Raw genomic sequence first — 22,982 nt, forward strand, 5'->3', positions numbered from 1 at the left:
GACTTGCCATTACAACTCTTAATTTTATTGCTTTTTAACCACAGTTGCTTAATTCATGGGTTCAGCTAAGAGGATGGAAGGCAGTAGATGGATGCTGTGACAATGGCAATCCTGGCTGCTGTTAAGGCATTCATCATTTTAAGAAGAAAAGCCAGCTTGCACCACTTTCCTCAATGGCTCATCTCAAAGTTACACATGCTCTGGACCAGCCCAGTCATGAATCTGTGATAACCAGCCCATTTATAGTCCCATATTAATTTGAGACTATTAATAGATCTGCTGTTAATAAGACAATTGGCAGGCAGAAAATGCCCTTAGATATGCAGTGTACACAAGGCATTGATGCTGACAGATTTTAGAGTGTAAGCATGAAATTTAGCAGTCTAATACTGTACAGGTGCTCATTTATATGGGGAAATATAAAAAAAAATCACTAAAGAAACATGAATAAAAAAAGAACTTGTACAGCAAGCCCGTGCCTAAAATTTTTCAGTTATCATGAGCTTCATGTTCTTTTGGTTACACAGGGGTTAATCAGGAGCAGATGAAATCTTAACGAAGAGAGAATAAAGCAGAGTAATTTCAGAATATTCATAGAGCTGGCATTCTCTGCCTGTATGATTATAAAGATCAGCTCTGCAGATAATGTGCCAAAAGGTCAAGCAATTAAAACCACTGAAGCTCCAGCCTACTAATAGGTCTGGTAAAAGAAAAGTTCAAGTGAGAAGCTGCAGAAGTATCATAGCTGCTCATCTGGGCAGACGAGGTTTCCAGCAAGCCCAAAATAGCGTTACAGATAGTAACGCTAATCTCTTAATGGTAATAGTGAGAACTTGGAGGATAAGGGACAACTTTTCTCACTTCAGCCTTCCAGTTCTCAGTGCCAGCCCTGAACAGGTAATTTCATCCAGACCACCGGTGTTTTGTAGCTACCAACCAGGACTGGGTGGCATCACAAGGGATGAAATGAAGATTTGAGGTTGAACATGCCACAGGATTGACTGGCCTTTTGTGTGTAGCCTTTAGGCTTGTATTGTGGCATTTTATTGCTATAAAATTTATTTTACAAGTCCAAAGAAAGTGAAAGGAACCAGAGGAGAAAGATTTTAGTTAGGGTGCATCACACATGTGGAGCAAAGCAGCTGAGACTGGAGGGCTGAGGTTGTTTCAAGCAGATATAATTGGAGGCAGCTGTGACAAGATACTTCTTTCCTTCCTCTGTCACCTCCTTCCTGCTGAGGGCTCCTATACTGCCAGGATCGGTGTCCATGCAGGTAAGTGAGGAGACAGATAAGTTCCCTAAAATCAATTGGGGAAGCAGGGTAATTTTCAACCCTTACTGGGGTTTGCAAGAGTATGGGCTCAATGGATGCAGCAGGAACTCATATTTGAAGGAAGGATAAGATGAAATTGCACCTTTCAGCAGCAGCCCACACAGCCGTGCTTAAAGCAGTCATGAAATCACAGCTTGCTCTTCATTAGATCTATAGATCCCTAGGAGGAGGAGTATGGCATAAAGGGAACATGTGCTGTAATTCTTTCTGGTGTTTTACTGCTGTTGGTCAATGAGGACAAGCAATCTTGCAGTTACCATAGATTACCTGCTTGAGAGTTGAGCCCATCAAAGCATTCAGAGAAATGGTTATAAACAGGAGTTGAAGGCAATCCTTCAATTCAGTGCCTAAGTAACAAAGCAGTTAGACATATGTCTGCTGTGAAGACTGTGTCTGAGTGCCAGCACCATGTTAAACTTCACATTCCCTGTTTCACTCAAAACCAAGAGGTTCACTAGCTGTGGGTTCAAGCAACTGCAACCACAGCTGTCTACAAGGGCTCCTGAACTGCAGCTTCCTTGAGGAAGCTTGGAGGCATCTAGATTTCATTTTCTTTTGTAGAAACCTAGGAAGATGTGCAAACCACCTCTGCAATAAAATCGAGTGAGACCGTATATCAAAGAATACAGTAACATATAAACGTTTTGAAAGCATATCAATATGTTTACTGCTTTCTATTTTCATATCTTTAATAAGCTAACCCAAAGCATTCCTAAAACTGCTTGCTTATATTTTTGAGAACGTATTAAGTGCTCGCTAGCAGTTGTCTGCTGCTCTTTCTAATGCCTTTCAACATAAGGTATTAACAGCTAGGATAGGGATTTCACATGGAACAACCTTGAGATGTAACCCCATGTGCAATCCATAGTTCGGACTGTGCTCATTAGAAAGGCAAACTAAGGTGCAGGGAAAAGTAGACAGTGAGGGCGTTGCATGTATTATTTCAGTTCCGTGATACCCCTTGACTGTTGTGAATGCTTACTCATCATTATATTCCAAAACTCACGAGTGTTAATTAGTCTTCTCTGATGAAGCACAGCATATGCCAACTGTATCCGCCTCTCCACATCTATCACTGGTAGGCAGCTGAGACCTGTCCTTTGAACCTTAAATGTTTTTTCTCTAATTCTCCTTTTACCCCTATTTCTGTCTCACTTCTTCAGTTCCAGCTCATCTTCCTGACCTTCGACCTTCTTTCTCAATGCTGACACAAGGACCATGCATTGTATAACAGCCAACACCATGTTACAACGTGGTCCTACTCAGCTTTTTTTATGGTACCATTAAAGAAGGTGCCCCAGCAAGAGTTAAAAAAAGTAGTATTTTCTGTCTGTCTGCGTATATATATTCATGTATCAGGCTAGGAAAGCATATTTTAGTCCTTGTCTTACCCCCAAAGCCTGTATTCTTTTCATGAGCTGTCAGAAGCCCGAAATCCTGTTGGAAGAGAGCCAGAACCTCCACCTTCAGAGACACAGGATGAAAATATGCCTTTCCCAGAGAACTTTCATTTTCTGGTGTATTCTTTATAATCTTTCCATAAGAATGTACCACATAATCCAGTCAGGAGCAGTGTTTCCCTTCTCACAGCAAACGAGTAATTCAGTTCCTGCCTCCTCTTCTTACCTCTGCATGATGTATGCAGTAGCCAGATTTCTCCCCCACCAAATGTCCCAGTGTATTAAATAGGATATAAAGAGCTGTGCACTTCAGTGAAAACTGAGAATATTCCTACAGGTTTTTGTCTTGTATTTAATTAAGAGAACAACTGCCACAGAGATATATTCTCCAATATCAGTCAGAGCAAATCTAGCTATCTGACAACAGACAGCTAATGGGGAGCTGTGACAGAATAGGTATTCAAAGGAGATAGGATTTGGAGTAATCACATCAACATCTTGCGGTGAGCAAGACACCTTTGGTCTCACCTGGATTATGCGCATAGCCTATGAAAGTAGAAACTGCTTCATGATTTTATAGCCTAAAACCAATTTTAAAAATACATAACAAAGGACTGTAACAACTCTATCCAAGTTAAACCAATGAAATCTGCTGCTACTGCACACCTCTGAGCCCTAGGGAAAGCACCTCAAGAACCTGGGATTTGAGTCCGAGACAATTAAAAAGAAGTTTATTCATCACAAGTCTGGAAGCAGAGGGTGGGATTCAGCTGCCTAAACATACATGTCTAATGCCATTTTTGATGCCTTAGGGTATAGCATCTGGCCCCCAGCTGCCGCTCCAGAAGGGAGTAGATCTTTCATTGATCATGTCTCATATCTGCCAGTCCTGTGTGAATGCCTCAGGTGGCCTGAGGCATTGAAAATGATGCTACATGCTTATGTTTTGGCACTTGAATTGCTCCCATACTGTCTATAAGTAATTTCCGGTTCTCTTTATTTAGGGTTTAGCTTTTTCTATTGTTGTTGTTTTCCCCAGTCTTCATTAAATCATGAAGATTAATTGTCTCCCTCAGAACCCCTTCCTACATGCCGCAGCCCAGGAGAAGCTGAGTTCTTCATGTTCTCATGGACTTTGGTGGAGCTGAAGCAACTCGACGCATCTCTGAAGCCTTCTCCCTGCCCCTGGAGAGATGCGGAGGAATAATTCCAGCATGAATCACACATGGGCCGCACAGAATCACACAGCTTTCAGTGCCATAGAGCTTTTTCAAAGGACAACATTTTATTTCTATCTGTGCTATCTGCAGTTTGGCCATCTGCTGCTGGCAGGTCAGGCTTCTGGTTGTAAAATATATCCCTTCCTCACCTTCGTTATCAGAACCTCACCTTTTTGAAAGTAAAGTGATAATGATTAACCCTCTGTAGGCATTTGAGCCATCATCTCTTTCTCCAGGAAAACTTACTTTTAGTTACAGATATACATGCAGGTGACATTGGCTGATGTTGTAACATGGGCACAGGGATTTCCCTTCTGTTCCCAAAAGGTTAAGTTACACCTTTTGCTACAGACAATTCAGGTAAGCTGTCATCATGCGGGACTGTAAAGGGGTGGTGTGAGGAAGATCTTCACCATTTCATTCAATCTATTTATGTAGAGGGAATTGTTTTCCAACAGGGACTTTATTACATCAGAATAAGATATGATGTCTTTGAAGCAGACACGAGAATGGTGAAGATACTTATTGACCCAGAGTAACTTTTCATAGACTATCTCCACTACAAATAGCTACAGAACAGTGAAAGCTTACTCTGACCTGCTAGTTAATCACAAAAAACCCCACATCAGGTTCTGCTACAAATAGCACATGTTCAAAAGCAAACCCTAACATATCAGTGAGTTAACCTCCGTAAGCTACTTCAGTTTGACCGCATGAGGAAAGCTTCATAACAGCACCTACAAGTGCCAGCGAAGGATCCTGATGCATTGATTTGCCAAGACTGAAACAGAGCAGTGATCACAAGTGCTTATTTTGCCTTTTTGTAGTTCATCAGTGTCATGCAACTGTTGGCATAGTCAGCAAATGTGTCAGGTCTTGGAATAACATCTACTTGTGTAGCTTAGGTACACTGCCAAAAGGTAAGTGTTTTTAAAGAGTAAAATCATAAAGTATTATGGACATAAAGCCTGTGATAGTAAAGGTGACTCCTTAGCATTATATGCCATAGCAGCACATTTTACCAAGGGCAGGAAAAGTAAGCTTTATTTTCACCACAGTCTTAAATACTGCAGTTTTCTTTTGGATTTAGATGGGTGCTTTTCCAAGCTATAATTTTTGCTCTATTAGTCTCTGTTAAACATAGGGTTCCCGGTAAACAGTTGTGAGTTGCTCTCACATGGCACAGACCTATGACAAACTTATGCAATAATCCATGACTGTGCTCTGGGCAGCACTATGTGCATGTTGGTATAGAAGCATGAGGTTAGGGACAGTTCAGAAAACAGGTGGTAAGCCTGGAAAAAAACAAGCAGAAGGCTTACAATGTGGTCAAAGGCCAAGAGCACATGACTTAGAGGGACAGGCTAAAGAAGCGGGTTTACTTAGTCTGGCAAAGAGGATAAGGGGCAATACAATAGCTGTCAACATCTACTTGACAAAGAGTTACAAAAAATGACAGAGCCGGACTCCTCTCAATGGTGCTAGACAGTATAACAAGGAGCAACAGCCACAGAGTGCAGCTTGGCATGTTCAGGTCGGACATCAGAAAAAAAGTGCACTTGAAGGGAGGTGCAGCATTGGAAGAGGTGCCCAGAGAGGTTGTTGAAACTGTGACCTTGGTGGTTTTTAAGACTCTATTAAAATCATGGTGGAACTCATCTCCAGCTGGCAACAGTCCCACTTCTCATGGGAGCTGAATGAGACACCCCAGAGTTTCCTTCCAAGCACCGTTTCTGTTTCCTGTTTCAGTTCTTCACCTTTAGGACTCTGTAGGGACTTACACCTTAGCAGAATAATTCACACTGCTTTTTTTCACAGCCTGTGTGAGTCTCTCAGGCCTCAAGATTTAGAGTAAGAAGGCCAGGGCTACTTCTTCCTCTAGGTGTGATGTGTGTTCTGTGAATCTCCATGAAGTGCCTATGTTCAGAGGACGTCTTCCAGGGTTGAGCTTTGCTGTGAGGGCGGACTATGCTCATGTATAAATAATCTGACTTGCTGGATGCCATTATTAGGACCAGAATGGTTCTGATGTGCTCAGAAGCAAAAATTTAGATGGCTGCTGCTTTCAATCACTTGCATCTTTAGGTAGTAGCAGTGCAATGTTATTGGACTTGGGCTACTGATGATCTTGTTCAGCTATGTGTGATTTAGCAAATAATTTAATATGAACTCTTAGGAATGAATCAGTATATGATAGCAGTTACACCTGAGTCTCTCTGTCTATACATACACGTGGTCTGAGAGTTTTGCCTTGAAGAAGGTGTAGCCTGATCTCTGATCTGAACTCCACCACACAGTCTGAAGTATCAGCCATTGGTTTGGACCTTTATGTCATCACTGGGGGTTGGTGCCTTTTGGAGGCATATATCGGTGCTTCCATTTTCATCTTTGAAGGGAATCTAGGTGGCATGCAACAAAACCATACTTTCAACTCCAAGAGTGATAAGTTCATTACAGCAATAAGAGCATTTGTCTCAAATCTGCACCAGATTTTACTTCCAAAGCAACACAGATAAAACACAGTTCTTCCCCAGCATAATTCATCCTCCTAGTCATTCTGGGTCATGGTCTCCTTGAAAATGTGACTGTATCAATGTTGTCATACATAGTCATCAGAAAATCTATTCTTTATGAATTTATTCAATTCTCTCATGATTTATACTTTTGGTTACCACAGTTTCAGTGTCAAGGTGTACCAAGGTATACAAATTTTAATCATGCTTCCTAACAAAAATGAAAATCTAACTTCTTTTTGTATGTCCTAAGCTTCATAGTTTCACTGCATACCCCTTAATTCTTGCATTATGAGAAACTGTGAAGTAGTCAGAGAGGAGTGCTGTAATGACTGCACTGAAGTGCTCAAGATGAGTAATTTTGAGTAATCTGTCCTTTGATTACATGATATTAAAGCAGAAGGAAAACCAGACTCTGCAAATAATTTATATCAATTTGCTGGTAGCTTTGATTTTCTGCAGAAAATATTCTACAACTAGATTCAGGCTGACAATGAAATTTCTCTTTGTGAGAAGCAGCATGAGCTAACAAAGCGTATCTATGTAACATATGCACAGCAGTTGCTTAACTGTTTCAGAGTGCTACCTTGATGTTATAAGATAAAAGAGAGCAGAATGATGAAAAGAGGAATGATGAGGATGTCAGTGCATCGCAAACAAATCTCTAGAATGGCTTCATTTAATTTCAGAGTTGACACTGGTAAATCACACTGTAAAATCCTCTGGTGTCCTTTATTATGCAGCTTCGTAAATACCACAGATTTCACTGTATTTCATCCCATACCTGTAAGATGTATGTGTACAAGCTACTGCTCTTTGTGTTTTTCTTCTTCATAAAAAGCAATACAAGTTTTAGAGCATCCCTTTAACTTCCACACCAAAATCTGATCCAAGAGAAGCATGACACTCTTTTAGCAATATTAATAAGTGCCAAGGGTCATGGTGAAACCTCTCTCCTGAGGTATCACTCTCTTTTTTGCAATTTGTTTTGAGCATAAGCTGAAAGCAAAGTGCATCCACACGACAGTTAAAGGTTAGAATGATTCATGCCTGCTCTTTAACAATAAATTACCTATGGATTTCTGAAGACCCCAATTCAATTCTCATTATAATCTCACAATAAGCACTGCCATCTATGTCCTTCAACGTTTGACATAAATGATTTGAGGCAGTATGTGTTTCATCTTCGTTGATACAAGAAATTACAAGTGGCTTAATGGTTAGTGACAGAAGTTGACATATCAAAGGATTCAGGGAAACATAAACAAAAAATAAATCACCATCCCACAGCCCCTCCCCAATGTTAAATTCCTCATTTTACAAAGACCATATAATCCTTTCATTTTCAAACAAATACCACTGTATCACTGTTATTCTAGCATAAGCTAGCATAAAGCTTACAATAAGGACATGTTTAATGTGCTTTTTAATAGCCCTGTTTGAAGGACTTCTTACTGACATCATATCGCTTGGGCGATCCAAAAGGGATTACATGTGTCAGCCCAATCAATTGGTGGTAATTGTAACACAAAAGACCTATCTGAGAGCTCACACAGACACTGTAAACTGTGCTTCTATATTCACCTATCTTGTTTTAAGAAATAAATAAATAAATCAGCTATTAAATTAATTAGCAGTAAAAGCATGTAATAGTTATCTAATCTATTAATTTTTAGTTTAATATTAACTAGGGTGTCTCCTATGACAAGTATTTGACCTGTAGAGAAAGAATGGAGTAAGATCACCCGTGCAGCCTTTCAAGTTAACAAAATAGTTGCTTGAAGGAAAAAGGTGAAGGCATTCTTTAGCCTCTGCCTCGTACTCTAAGATTTTATTTGTTTTCATACAAGTATTGACTTTATGTGGGGCCAGCCCAGTTGTGCCTGACGCAGCATGTTTCTCTGCAAACTTCAGACCTTTCAGCTCAGCCTGGGGAATAGCAGAGGCCACATTGCCACTTTGCAGAGCATAGAGGGTGCATTCAAACTCTTGTCAACTGTTCAGTGGCAACTGACAAAGAGGCGACCATCCTGCTTGTCAACAAGGTCTGTGTGCCTTTGGCTTGAAGCGTGGACTCAGGAGCCCTCATTGCCTCCAGGATGTCAGTCCATGTGCAGGGGCCAAGGAAACAACCTAGGCATCAGCGTCCTTTCCCCATCTCCATCACTGCTCTTTTCTACTATAACCCCAGGGTTCAGGATAGGAAATCACTAGCCTGCCCACAGGGCCTGACCGTCAAAGGTGCTCAGATCTCACACATTGTTGCTGTAGGTACGTTAAGTTCTTCTAGCATCAGCTCACTATGGCTTAACTGTTTCCAGCTCAGTCTGTGGCACACCCATCACACAGGTCAGAGTCAGCTCTCAATACCATCACAGTTATTCTGATTTATATTGGTGTCACTGAGGTCAGGTTCAGTCCCACTAATTCTGAGCAATGCAAGATTAGACCTGACACAAGTCCAAAAACCCTTTAGCAGTCAATTAGTTCTAATTATGACAAAATTATTTGCTGCCTTCTACTCCCTTCAAGGAGAGGTTTGGGGAAAGCATTAGAAAAAGAAAGATAAATATCCAGAACACAAATCATGGTTTCACCCTTTTGAAAAACAGCATTTAGGAGGCTGACATGATTTATTGATCTCAGTAAAAACAGTGTTTCTGGCTGGAGTGCTACAGCTACAGGGGAGCGGCTGCCACAAGCAGTGCATGCACCTGCAGTGTTATCCGGCATGTCCTCTTCACCACTGTGATAACACACCCTGGGCACTTCCAGCCTTGCCATAAAGTTGGCAGAGCTGCAGGTTAAATGCAGTAACACATAAGTGAAGGGTTTCAAAGAGATAAATGCATTCTCTAAGAATACTCAATCACCAACTGATCTCTCCTATTTCAAATAGTTTTAAAATAAGAACATGTTTTATTTATATGCAGCCTACCTGCCAAGGCTTTCTAAATACCTCACAAAGCAAACAAAAAGCATTAAAAAGAACCAAAATGATGGCACAGGGCAAAACTTTCCAAAGTGCCAACACTGCCCCAGCAATAAAACTAACACCCATTCTTGCTCTGCCATTCTAGGGCAGAGAAAGTCAACAAAGAGGGTTAGAAGTTATATCCTCTTTAGAGGCTAAGTTAAATGACCCTTTAAAAAACTATGCTTTTCTATTTGTGCAAAAATATATGCTCCTGTGTTTTGACATTGACTAGGACTGAACAGTTGCTTGTGGTGAGTGCAACAGCTGACCATCTCTTTCACCAGCGATGCACAAGCAACTGTCCTAAACTTGTCTGTAGTGAAGAAAAATGAGAGTGGAAGTCAGGTTTACAAATATGTCTTCTGAAAACACATCTTCCACTGTTATCCCAGCAAGGGAAGCAGTAAAAATAAAATTATAATTTTCAGAAAACTAAGTTGATTCATGTGACTGAAAGCCCTCAAACCCTTCATGTGGCAAGGCAACCTTAGCTTATTAATCTAAAAAATATTACTGTGTTTTTGGTGATCCCATCCCCTGCAAAAGTACAATCCACTGACACTGTTTCAGTGGAAAATGAAACTTAAAATAAAACCCAAGTACGGGTACAAATGTGCCAACATATCACCTGTACTAAAGAAACACTGAGTGCTGCTGGAATTGGCCAATACCAGGACCATACAAATAGAACATAAAAGTCAGAGCCACTGAGAAGCATCGTACCTGAAAAATATGAATATTGCATAAACCGGATTAATTTGTCAGGTGAAAGGTAGACACAGAATATAGAACTGGTTTTGTTTATTTCCTTTAGTTAGATGACAAGTTATTATATTTTTTCCTAAAGGTTCCTTAATGGTGAGGAGTGTGAGTGAATGGTGAATTTGATCATATTCAGGATTTAAAGGTAAGGTTTCCAGAATTTTACTTTTTCCAGAAAGGAAACGGGAGGTATTGTACAACAGACAAAATTATTTCTGTGCTTGTCCCCATTGCAATTAGATTATTGCATTATTGTTTCATATAAATTACTCTTTCTAAAGCTCGGCTGCTTTCCCATTTTGTCAGATTTTTCTTTTCTTACCGTCATCTCATGCAGTGTTTTCGGTGGACACTATCATTCATCCCTCCAAAACCCAAATTTAAAGAAGACCAAGAAGGGAGTTTTAAACTCTGTTAAGCCCAACTCAGTGGATAGAGCAGAAGGCTATGAAAGTGTAGAGAGAGCTGATCTTTCACAGCAAAGAACAAAGACTTCTGCTGTGCCTGGCAGTGGCCTTCTTGCTTCTCTCTGAGCACCTGCAGACTGGGCAGGTTACAGTCTGGACCATGGTTTGGGAAAAGGAGCTTGAGATTGGGTGTAAACTTAACTGAAACTTCGAGAGCTACTGCAGTATATAAAATAAAAATATTTAGGGGAAAAAAGGTGGTAATAAAACCCACAACAAACCCAAAACAAAAACCAAGCAAACAAAAAAAAAAAAAACCACATCAAAACCAAAACAGGCTGTGGTCAGATTTTAGACCATCTAAAGTGGAATTACAAGCCCTCATGGCATTTCAGCCTAAGATGTCAAGGAGCCGATCACAAGACTATCTATTCAAAGCCACTAGACTTTGGTTCACCTGCAATCATCAAACATGCAAGAACTATAGCTACACTGTCAGCTGCGCACATATAGCGTAAAAGCCACACTCCTTTTCTCCATTAACTTCCCAGAAACTGAATCCACAACCCTGGAGAGCAGCTAATCTGAATTGTACATTCTTTGCTTGAGATTAAGTGCCATCCTCAGCCACCACATTAAGCAAATTAATGAAGACCAAGAACTAACCATTTCAGCACTGGGTTTGCAGGTCATATCTTCCTATCTTGTGGAAAAGGTTTCAACCTTATTCACCATATTGTTTGTTTGTCTGTAATTTATTTGCCAGATGCAGAGCAGTGTGTTTTATTCCAGGTGGATATACTAGAGACAGTCAAGATGAAGATTTAATAGTGTAAAATTCCTCCCATTTCCCAGTAGTAATGTAGCACCCAATGGTCACAACAATTAGGTGAAAAGCCAGAGATCAGTGGTGTATCTATCTCAAAAATCAATCAAAATTGACCTCGCTTTTGATCTAAATGATAAACAAAATATATTTTCTTATACGAGGACTGTTAAGCATCTCTGCTCTTCTTAGAATAGCTTTAACTTACTTTGAATAACAGGGCCAGGATCTCAGCAGCAGAACTTTCTTACATTCTTCTCTGTTGATTTGCTAGTGCTCTTGAGTGATAAAAATAATGATTTTTATAATATGTGGAGTTAGTGAAGTATGTTTGGAATTTGAAAGAGGCATTGAGCTCATGGTGTGCATCTCATTCCAGTTAGGCAGCCTTTTGCAAAGGAATGAAAGGCTCAAATGCAAAGTACAAATTATTCCTTGTCCTTCACAAGTGCCTGACAGCATTGATCCCTTTGAGACTGCAGCACATCATTAGTTTCTTTGCAACACCAGTCCTGGCTGTGCAGTTGGCACCAAGGTTATCTTGGTAAGTTGACATTAGCGGTGACATTAGCTAATGTCACTAGAATTCCAAAAGCGTAGAAAATAAGCTTCATTAAAACAAATTAAACCAAACCACATCAGGATTAAAGGGCATAAGGTCTTTGCTTTTACTGTTTCTTAGCCATCTGAACATTTCCGCATAGCAGAATTTCCCCACATGATGGGTCAGTGTGCTGCCTACATGGTCAGCAACTGAGTATTATTTTACACAGCAAAATGACAGAAGGAAAAGACAGGGAATATTGTGGTACACCAGAATACAATTCAGGAGATGTATGTAAAACTCCTCATTCTACCATAGATCAGCTTCTGTGATCCTGAGCAATTCCTTTCTGTTTTCAAAGCCTAACTTCACACCATTGCTCTAGTGTTTTCTGCTCCTTTCTCCTAGTCTTTGCATGTCTGGCTGAGCCAAATTGTAGCTGAATCTGAAACTGAACTTCAGCTTACTGTATTTTTTTCTCTGTCTTTTATAAAAGGCATCCCTTCCTCTAGGCGCTGCTGTAGTACAAATTATCATTAATAATAATACGTGCTTTGCAAAGAGTCTTAATTCCATAATTATATGGTTAATTATATCAAGAAAGCATACTCTAAATAGGTCTCATTGTGTTCTGGCTAGAAAAGCGTTTCTCAGACTTCAGAGCTTGCCTTTTCTGGCATAGGAGATGCTCAGGTAGGAACCATCCGTCACACACACCGCAAGCAAGATGTGGCACTGTCCCTGCACAACATCCAGATGCAAAGGGGAGCAAATAATTCCCGAAGTAAATAGAAAGTAAGAGGATTGCCATTATAATGATAATAGCCCATACTGCTTAAAAATTAAGCAGGAGATGGACAATTGTACATTGTCTGATAGCTGGAAATTAAGTGAAGTCACAGAGGATAAAAATGTACTTTGACTAGTTTCCCTTTTCCTACCAGACTCACACACACCCAGTTGTTCAGCAGCCAAGAGCTTGACATTAAGAAAGCTGGCAGTCCTTGAACTTTTTGTTTGCCAGCCAACAGGTCCATCTATCTATCTCACCAGCACTCAACATGGTTAATGGAGAGTTTGGTTTGATGTTTCCTACCATAGTGCAACTGCCCAGCTGTGCTGAGGAAGGTTTTACGCCTCTTCATCGTTCAGCAGCTGAAATGGATTAACTGGAAGAGAAATGAATGGCAACTTGTGTTAGTAAGGAACACTGGTCCTCAGCTAGTTCCCCCAAAGCCATACACTAGTTGAACAGTAAGGGAGAAAGGACCAGAGGATCCGCTCATACAAGAGTGTTGGAAGTGGAAGAACTGGCATGGATTTGGTCAGAATCAGTTATGGGTGTTTGCATTCATGCACCTACCTGTAAGGTCAAGAGCACCAAAAACCATGGTGAGGTTAAGAAAACTGAGCAGGAAATCAATTTTCACCCGCCAGTTAAGAAGCATAAAAATGCAGACGAAGAAAGATCACCAGCACCTCTGTTGTATTGTTCTCAGCAGAGAGGATACCAGGCATTGGTAGACCATAATACAGAAGCTGAAGAGTCTCCAATTTGAAGAGAGGGAACATTAACTGATGTCATTGGAATAAAACATAATTCTGTAAGCAAGTAGCTTTATGATAGGACAAAACAGTATAAAATCCAATAAAGAAGAATTCTTTCAGACTTTTTACTATTAGAAATAAACTTTTGACTACCCATTGTGAGACCTGTTGTCACAAGAAGACAGATGGTGTTGACACAGCATGTGATTACTGAGACAGATTTTCTTGGCCAAGACAAATATTTTAATTGAAGAGAAAATAAATATAATTTTCATTTCTTTTTAGAGCTGCAGTTGTTTGAAATCCACTGGGTAAAAACAACTATCTCATTACTTTTTTCTTTTTTTCCTGCTTCTTTATCAAAGAACTAGTGACAAAAACACATTCCAAATCTGAAAAATCCAACCAGCTCTCATGTTCCCTCATGTATCCTGTATTCCTGGATTGCGGCAGTTATGATAGTCAGATATGGCGTGAGAAGGGTGTGGAAAATGGAAACAGAACATACCCAAGCCCTGCCTTCAAGCATCAGGAGCTTCACCTGCGCTCAAATGGAAGATCTAGGAAACCTGGCAGAGGAAGGTAACGCATCTGGAGTGTTGTGACTGTCATGTAAAATGTGAAAAAATATATAACCCTGTTACAGAACTTGTGCATTTTAACAACCTACTTTATTAAATTCTATTGATTTCTGAAATTGCCTACGGACTTCTGTTAAATATATAGCAGTTTCTTCTTGTCTCTTTTCTTTTTCTTTTTATCCTTTATGGTTTCTATCCAAAGGAACATACAGCTCTTGAGAAAGATGTGGACCTGTAGCTCATATCCTTTTGGCTGTCTGCTCTGATGCTCAGAGAAAGTCTATCAGAGCATACTGAAAAAGAAACTTAGGGATAGTTTCTTCTTTCTCTGCCACAGACTCCCACAGATGCCCTTTGTCAAGTCACATAACAATAGGCATCAATTTATGGATTGGAAAGATCTGCAGTGCTATTGCAAGGCTGCAGATGCAGTTATGCTCTTACTGGCCTCTGAGGCTGTGCTAGGGAGCCATGTGTTCAGGTTGTCTCCACTGCAGGGATTCCTTCTGCTGCAGCATCCCGCCACGTCCCTTCTAGCAGCACCTGACAGGATTCCAGTTGGAGCTTGCACTTTCAGTCAAAGGCTTTCAAGTTTGATCCCTTCAAATCTCTGAAGTTCACCCGTACAATTACCTCCACTGTTCAAAGCAACCCAGGGCTTAGATGGAAATAAAGAACACGAAAAGATTTCCCAGGGTGCTCTTGGAAACGTGAAAAAAATGGGGAAAAGAAGAAAAGAAGGAAAAAAAGGGAAAAAAAAAAAAAGCAGCACTACTCCTTGAAGTTCTTGCAGCAGTGACTGTTCATCTGACATTAAAAGGCCAAATTCTGCTTAGGGTAGTTGTGGCCAGCCTGAGCTGCACTAATCTGCCATAGACATCAGTGCATGAGCCATGAGTCCTGATCAGTCCACATACACAGCAAGAGCAGCCTCCAGGATACCTGAGGATTTGGAAACTGAATTTGCCCTAAAAATCGCAGAGGATCATTGGTGGCAAGCAGACACCCCCTCTCAAAGTGTGTGTCACATTTTTAGCTGGAGACATTAGAATTCAAGTTCTGTCAGACTGAGGCTCCAACACAGTGATGGATTGATGTAAAAATACCTATTTATAGGACATACCATATATTAAACTGTATTGCTATGCAATAAGCAGCACCCTTTCCTTTAAATTGCTACCAATGAACCACAGATTTTAAATATTGCCTACACTTTATTCACTTCCTAGCTTCATCTGTCCTGTTTCCAGCTTTGACCTTACTTCCTGCATTGGTCTTTCTTCTCTTGCTAATTAGGGATATTTGTATTTCTTAGGGGGTCATCTGATCTTGCTGCTTATTTCCCACATGGATCAAAACTCTTAAAATAAAGGTTTCAGCTTTTAAAACATATTTTATGATATCTATATATATAACTAACCTCTTAGGATCATTTTTGACCTACATCTTTTATTCTATCATAATAGGCTTATCTTTACTTGATGCTTAAAATATTTTTTTCACTGGAGTGATTCCGTCATTTACACTTTCTTTCTCTTTCTGTCTGTTAAAAAAAACATTACAAGGAAAAGAAAAATCGTCTATTGGATACAGCCTGTTTGCACTGGGCACACATGTTTATGAATCAGATAAGGCCTTTGTGTGTCAGGTAGGTGGTGGCACTAAAAGCTTTATATATCACGACATCAAAGCACTGAGGAGATGAAAGAGCATATTTTTTGCATCATAAACAATATTTACATATTGTGATATTCCAAGAATCTTTCATTTAAACAGGTGGAAAAACAGGGAAGCAAGCACACATGTAAAGCAAAGTCTTACTTGTGGTTGATGATTAAATTTTATATGGCTTTGATATAACCACTGCAATTAAGTGCAGTGATGAGCAAGGACTTGTTTTGTTCTTTATAGGGTACATATTGTTTACTAATCCTTGGTTCAGATGATAAATCAATCATCATCTGGGCACAGCTGCAAATAAAATTTTAAAGGGACAATTTTCACCCTATGGAACAAATTTCAGACTTTTTCTCTCCCCTGTGTGCTCTCCATCTCTTCTTTCCTTCCTGCCTTGAAATATGGTATTCTTTAAAAAACTCAGCTTTTATATATTCAGACGTTCTGGATGGCGGTAGCTATTTTATATTACAAATTCTACCATTTGTCAAGTGCCAAATAACACATATGCAATGTAAACAGAGGCTGGAGATTCATTTACCATTTCAGACGAAGGGGGCTGTTAAAAACTGGAACATCCTCAATCACTGCAAATCAACACACTGCAATTTTCACTTTTCCTGATTTTGAGCATTCATCACCACTTGCTCTTCACCCTTGAAAAGAAGGGCAATAAGACAAATTACTTTAATTAGGAATTAGTTATGAGAGAATGAGGTGTTCTAATTATATCTAGAACCTCTTAAATAGTTTCACTAAGGCTTATTTGATTTCTTAATTACTGAAAGAGAAAAGCCGCACACAAATTGCACCAGTTTTTGAAAACAGAAATGCTGTCATTCATTTGATATTATGGATTACTCTACAGTGAACAGTGGTAAGGCAATAACACCTCCAAGACAGCACATGCATTAGCACAGGATGAATTTTTTTTTTTGCTGAAACATTAGAGAATCACCTTCGTCCATATCTCAAAATACATAATTTTATACACTATGGTGTGAAAACATAGATGTGACAGGCTGTAATGATTTATTTATGAGACATTATTCTTTGATGCAAGAATACATTAGGTTATAGATCCTGTTTCCACAAATATAATATGTTATGCTCTGCATCTGAGCTCCAGTAAGATACTGTAAGATGTGAGGTTCACTTTATGTATGTATAAAACTGTGTATAAATATATGTTTTATGACTGTATTAGTGGCCTAAGTTGCACAAGAGTTTCTCTTTTAACAGATCCTTCAAAACATATTTTTCTCAAGATCATCTGAAAATATGGTGATACGGTCTAGAAGAATGTGTCAGGGACAGTATTTGATTATGAATGGTTTGAATATTGTTCTTTGCTACGGACCTTGGATGTATCTAGTTTATCCATTTCAGGAATTTTTAGATTGTTTTGAAAATAACTATTGTGATTACCAGCAATGTTTTTTTAGCTATACCCTGCCTGACCAACCACATCTGGGTCACAGAGGGCAGCTCTAATTTTAAACCTCTCTAAAAATTACTTTTTTTTTTTTTTTAAATTTCTCCATTCTCTTGCTGAGAGTCCCCAAAATTCTCACTGTTGGTTGGACTCTTTTCCCAGCAAAGCCACTGGGCAGCATTTACCACATCTGCAAGCCCACTCAGGTCAGATCAGGACTCAATGGCCAGTATCTTTATATCAGGAGTAAGGAGAGACTGCAAGGTCCTAACATGTCATCTCTTATGGAATATTCCTGTTTGAGCAGTGGCAAATGGAAAGGCTCATCACAAAGTGATCCATGCAAGGGAAGGAAAATGGGCTAGGAAAAGGTCAGGCACATACCATGCATCTTACAGAAAGTTTTAACATCTTTTGGAAACTTATTTTGAATTTGTGATGAATTCAGAATTCAGGATGAGGTACACATTTACTCAAAAGATCTCTAATTAGTTTGCTTTCTTTTTATGTGTGTGTAGTGATTCAGGGTCTTGTGATAGAGCAGCCTGATTCAAGGGACGTCAGGATCAACTACTTCCTCTCTTTATCACCATTTGTCATGATAAGCAGTATGTGCAACTGGAGGCATGTTTATTTTCAAGCCTAACCTAAAACACTATTTATTCTTTTAACATGTCTAAGGTGTAGTAATTGCAGTCATTTATTCCCAATAGGCTAAGTATGTGTGACAAATATTTAGGCTTTAGAAAAAACAGATATGTGTAATAATAGAGGTAGAAAGCTTCAGGTTTCCTCGTTCACTGGAGCTGCTTATGTAGTTCAAAAAAAGCCCAGTGAAAATAAAATGTCCACTTGCACAGGAGAAAGCACTGCAAGGTGGCACTGTCAGGAGAGGATGAGAAACTTGCAGCATCAGCTCTGACATGGGAACTGTCCCATAATTAAAAATCTGGAGTTTATAAACAAGAGCCAGAGCGGCTGAATGAGGCAGACGTGTCAAGGGTGGTTCACGTGTGTGTGCTGGTGAGAGTAAAAAGCCAAGTATAGATTGCGTTATTTGACTCTTGTGTTTGGAAAAAATCTTTAAAACAGATTTATTTTATTTTTTTTTGGCAGTAGAATTATGGTTTATTTTTTTGCTTTGATATTTTATTTACATGATTTTTAATTTTTCCTTCAGAACAGCTTGATTTTAAATGTAACAAATTCCATAGGAAAAATATCAGAAATAAAAACTGCACTGAAATATGCCATAGTTGTCAAATCAAAACATTTTATTTATTCATTGTTGACTCATAAACTTGTAACACTTTCTGTTTGCATTACAGTTCAGACAGGAACATTTTCAAAATGCAAACTATTTTCCAGATAGAGGAAAATTAATTCATCTCAAAGCTTTAAAAGCCTAAGGGTGAACAAAAACCAATTTATTGTCGCTATTAAAATCTTCCTATGAAAAACATCTATCTAGGCATCTTCTAGAAGTGTGTACTCTGACTTCAAACCCCTTAGAGTTTATACTATCCATTAACTTAGTTTTAGGGTCGCAGTCTCTCTACTGCTGTTTACCTAAAGACCTTGTGCTTTATCTGTCTACTTTCTCAATACATCAATCAATCAGGCTAATAAAATCTATTTCTTCCTCCTAAATATATCTTGCCCTCTTCATATCTTTAAACCCTCATGACTTCATTAATGCCTCTATATTAAACATTATGAACCTTCATGGTGCAGTATAAATTAAAAGTAATTGGAATAATTCATCAGAAACCTTTTTCTAGGCATCATTTGGGGCTCCTGAGGAAATTTCAAAGTCTTCCCTTGAAGCCCTTCCATTGTTTCAAGGGCTATTTCTTATTCATTAGAATATCTAAATGTACACACAAATATAATGTGCTCCTCTACAACAGGGTCATCCAAACTGTCAACATCTGTTGTATACTTCGGAAAGTATGTATTGAAAAGTATAAAACATAAACATGGGATACAGAAAATGAAAACCAAAACCAACTGCATGACACCATGCACCATTTGATACTCCAGGTCCCTCACACTTTGAAGGAAATGAAGTGGGGCTTTGGGAAAAAGAGGCCATAAAGGACCACCAATGCATCTTAGGGTGAATTGAAGGGTGGGAAGAGTAGGCTCAGAGGTAGAAGCTGGATTTTGGAAAGAGCCGAAGGTGGGTGTGGGGGCTGTGTTTGGTTTTAGGAGCATCTGAGAGGCTGGAAACAGGCACTGGGACACATGGAGGTTTTGCACCTCTGGAGCAGGCATTGGTGGGATCTCCACCTTATCCTTCAGTGCATCCCCAACCAGGTCACCCACATCCCTCAGTTCTTTGAGTGTCAGGGAACCCTACTCTGTCCCTAACTGGGCCCTTCTGGGCTCAGTTAAATCCTTCTCCTACAGTACACACAGTTGCCACCTACCTCAATGTCCCCTGTTTTTATATTTGCATCTTCTATAGGGGATGTAAAGAGGAGGAAGAAGGAAAAGGATTCATGGAGGGGGGCCAGGCCCTGTTCCTGTCATAAGCAGCAGCTATGGGCCATAGGAAACCTGCTGCTCCTGCTCCATGTGAGAAAAGGGTGGACAAGAAGATGTGGCTTCTGTAACTGAACCTTGTACATTTCTGTGCAAGGGCTTCTTTTGTAAACAAAGATGCTGCTTCTGCCTCATGGAAAGAGGATGCTTCACCGCTTGCTTCAGCTTGCTGTACTTCTGCAGAAACTGCCTATGTCACCTGTATTCAAAGCCAGCTCTGTAACAGGCAGTGGGTGTTTCTCATCTAATGAAACAGAGGTACATAAGTCTGTCTAGCATTCATTTAAGCTAGTCACCCCAGGCTGTCGGTACAGTCAGTGAGAACGTAGGCAGGCTATGCATAGGAACCTTGTGTGTGATTCATGCTGCTCTAAAGTAAATGTCCATAATAGGTCAGGCAAACTGCACCCTAAAAGCACTTATTTCTCTTTCTTGAATCTAAAGGGAGCTTAGAGTGATTAGCACAGCTGTAGACATCTACTTTGTTGATGTTGAAAGATAAATGACACAAATCTCACCCTCACGTCTGTACAAACATCTGAAGAATTTGCCATAATGGTGGTGGTTTAGCTGTGGCCTGCAGAGCACATAACAGGAACACGTGGAGATGCTTCTAGTTGCTCTCTGATTATTGCTTAACATCAGCAGCTTGCAGAGGTGTCTCAGGGCACCTGCTGCCACAGTCACTAACAGCCTATGATTAGGAAAGGGCCAAAATGTCAAAAGGTTTAGAGATTCCTGAAAGGGATTCAGTTCTTGGACTATGCAGGACCAAATAGGGACATTTCATTTCTGGGTAGAGATGTCAATATGTTGATCAGAAAACAAACATTTTTCTTCTTGAGAAATCCAAGGCGATTTCTCACATGAATGAACAAATTGCTAGTACTTCCAGGAACTCTAGAGGCTGATGAGAACAATCTCAGTTCTATTCTTTTGAGCTACCTAAAGGATCTGACCAGGGATGCACCTGTAATTGCACCATCCCCTCTCTGAGAAGCTGGGGCGTGAGTGGGTACGGTAGGTCAATCTCACCAAATAAAAGGCAGAAAAGGAAAACCTTCTCACTGGGTTCCCAGCTACTGCCTTTCAAGCACCATTAGGTATTTTACAATGGTGCTATAATGATCTTTACAATGATTTTACAATGAGAGGCTCTGGAATCTAGCTACAAACTGCTATTTTTCATCCCTTTATTTTTAATTTCTCCAGCAGCTTGTACCTTGATAATCTTCCCCCAAATCAGAGCCCTGCCTGTGGCTCCCCATGGAGCCTCGCAATGACATCTCTTCGTTTAGATGGAGGCATTCAATAAAGAGAGACTTAAGGCATTCACTTCTCCCTGGGAGCTGCATGCATCGACTCTGGAGCATATCCCAGCCCTTGCCAGCACAGTAAGTGAGAGATTTCATCATAATCATTTTAATATCTTTCAAATGGCTGCATGGATGGATAGCAGTCCTGGAAGAATATACACTAGAGGGTAGTCAGGGAGCATGAATTAGTATTGGGAACAAGTATTTTTCTTGGCAGAGGACAAGCGTGCCATTTGATAATGAAACACAGCAAGAATGCTGCTCAGTAGCAGATGCCAAACATTCTCTTCTGTGCATTGAAGAAAATTTGTTTTGTTTTGTTGTTTTGCTTTGTTTTGTTTTTAAAGAAATAGGGGAAAGGAGGGGGCTTCCCACTGTCTGCAATAGCACACATAGCAGTACCTGCCTCTGCACTGTGATCACAGCATCTAGGAGCATTTTCCATGTGTGATACTGTTTCTCCTAGCCTTGTTTTTCAGGGTTAATAAACCATTTGAAAGCAGTGACCTGGCTTTGATTTTATTCTAAAACCTCTTTTGAGGAGTGCTGATCACCATCCTTAACGTGAATATATATTCACACATATACATGCACAGCACCTTTTTTTCCAGATCAGCATCTTTCTGATACAAAAATTTGCAAAGAAAAAGGGAAGGTATTTCTAAGCAGTTTGTGTACTCCTTTAAATTAGAACACAGATCACAGTTTTGTTTTAATCTACCACCATGTACTTTGGAATAAAGTCTTAAGGCATCTCAAGAGAAAAAAAAAAAGAAACCAGCAGTTATTTAATTTTCAAATCATGTCTGGTGGGCATCCAGAGCAAGGAGCTTTTGATAAATATTTCATAAAGATTTTTAGTGAATGTGTATCATCTGCTTTACAGTACAGACCCAGACAACTTCTTGTCCATGGTGTCAATGAGTTTTAACCTAAGGCATCTCAGAGCACAACGTGACATGATACCCTGCAACTCTTCCTTTGGAGTAATTGCAACTTATGTTAAGAAGTTACTGGGTTATCTTTAGTGTTATAAAACATAATAGATCTGCAATAATGCACATATTAGAGGTCCCAAGTAAATATTATAAGTAGTATCCAATACACTTCTATTAAACTAGCACAGGCTGTGGAGGATGGCTCCTTGAAATCTCTGTGGAAAAACACTGGGACTTTGCCATTATATTAACTTGTTGACAGTATTTTATTTCTTACGAAACAAAGTGCCAGAATGAATAAAAAAAGCCCTTGGCCCACAAGAGGGATTGCCTACTCAAGTGCAATGCAGCTGCTCTGAATCAGTCAGGCAAAGCATTTCACTCCTGTCCTGAGTTGGCTCTCTCAGCTGTGTTTTTTCTTGTGACGGGACAGCTAACTATGCTTTACTCTGAAACACAGATTAGTGGACAAATCTGGAAAGCTAAACAAATCCTTCTTCCTTTTTGAACTGAGCCCAAGAAAAACATCTGGGTGAAAGAAGAGCCATCATAAAGCTTTTCCCCCAATTCAGACTCTTCTGAAGTTTGGATATGACACTTCATTCTTTGTTCTTTCCTTCAGGCTTGTGAAAGTAGAAGTGTTTTCTCCTCCTCTCTATTTTACATGTTCAATCACACTACCTGCTATACTTGGAACAGTCTTTCACATGGTTTCATGAAATCTCCACCCACCTCTCTGTACAAAGCACTCCCACAGCAATGCTTCCCCTTCTTTCCCTCCAAGGTCAATGCTTTCCCAAGAATTTGCATTACGTGTGACCTGCTGTAGCATTCTTAATTTTCTCCATATTAGCCTTTGTGTTCCTCAAGGATACCTACCTTGCCACATAGTTCATTACCAGAGAAGTAATGGCAAAATTCCCATCAACTTCAACAGAGCCAGAATTTCGCTCAAAG

At 39.8% G+C, this 22,982-nt stretch overlaps 1 long non-coding RNA gene across 1 annotated transcript; it reads left to right on the forward strand.

Annotated features, from left to right (window-relative positions):
• Positions 1–1,200: 1,200 nt before the first annotated feature.
• On the forward strand, positions 1,201–14,486 carry LOC134165140 (uncharacterized). Its single transcript, XR_009965389.1, has 3 exons — positions 1,201–1,274; positions 10,292–10,351; positions 13,897–14,486. It is a non-coding gene; the product is annotated as an uncharacterized LOC134165140 (long non-coding RNA).
• Positions 14,487–22,982: the final 8,496 nt, after the last annotated feature.

The sequence above is a fragment of the Pezoporus occidentalis genome, unplaced genomic scaffold, assembly GCF_034315485.1.
Source record: "Pezoporus occidentalis ecotype Australia unplaced genomic scaffold, CSIRO_AGI_Poc_V1 ctg23, whole genome shotgun sequence".
Lineage (NCBI taxonomy): Eukaryota > Metazoa > Chordata > Aves > Psittaciformes > Psittacidae > Pezoporus > Pezoporus occidentalis.